Below are 1281 nucleotides of genomic sequence, written 5' to 3' on the forward strand. Positions count from 1 at the left end.
AAAATGTTATGACGAACGACCAGCCAACCACCCTACATTTATATGGTGTTTATAAACCCCCTTCCTCCTCCAAAACTCCACAAAATAGTAATAAAACACGCAGCCCAACAGCAACACAAAATAGTCCACAAAACAGTCCGCTACAAGTGAATAACTCGAACTCACGGTTTCCGATCACCATCCCGTGAGTTCTTACAAGTATAGAACGACTTACCATGAATTTACAGCAGAAAAAATGGATGAAAGAGAGCAGTAAACTCACCTTATTTGTTGGATAACTCAGCTCCTATCTTGGTTCTTCAAACTCTAAGTTTTACCTCCAATTGGAACTTGAAAGGGAGAGAAAATCAATTAGGGTTTGTGGGAAATTTTTGGGAGGATTCTTTGCAGAGCTTATGTCTGGTTATTATGCTCTATTTTAAGTCTAATATATGAAGAAAATAGGCCCTTAAAAGGCCTCTTTGGACGACCCGAAATGGCCCATTTTTGGGCTTTCATTTAAGCAAGTAGGTGACACACCTACTTGTCACCTAGCAGCTTGCGCAGTATCGCAAAAATGCACATATCTCTCTACTCCGATGTCGTATTGACAAATGGTTTAATGCGTTGGAAAATAGACTCATAGATCTTTAATTTGATGTGTGGAACACACCATAACTCTAAGTATATTGGGAGAAAATTGCAGTTACATTTGACCCAAAGTTTCAGTAAAACTTATGAATGTAACTTGTGATGACTTTCATCGACTTTTGTTCCACAACTCGCTTGACTTAAAAACATAACACACGGATGTAATACGACTAATATAAATCATAACATAATCTCTTTATCATGTTAATCACCCTAGTCTCTCCCCAAAGGTACATGTTATAACATTCCCAACTTGTCGACTTTCGATGAAACATTGTTTTATTTAATTGCTTTAGCTTCTGAACTGTCCAACCCTCTTTGTACTTGTTGTTCATGATCTTCAATATTTGTAACCTCAGAGGTAACATGATTAACTTACTTTATATACTTTTAAATATTATCTCATTTTTTTTGTCCTACATTAGTTTGCTTACGACGCATTTTTACATACGAAAATATAGGGTGTAACATCACTCCCCCTTGGGAACATTCGTCCTCGAATGTTTACTCTTGGAGACTTTGGAAACTTTTTCCAGAGTATCCTTCGTACACTAGGTTAAAACCAACCTGCACGTAGCCAGAAACATACTATGCATGCCACACATGGCCAATCTTTATAAATAGCAGCAATTTGCCTCACCGACCGTAAAT

The sequence above is a fragment of the Nicotiana tabacum genome, chromosome 2, assembly GCF_000715075.1.
Source record: "Nicotiana tabacum cultivar K326 chromosome 2, ASM71507v2, whole genome shotgun sequence".
Taxonomy (NCBI): domain Eukaryota; kingdom Viridiplantae; phylum Streptophyta; class Magnoliopsida; order Solanales; family Solanaceae; genus Nicotiana; species Nicotiana tabacum.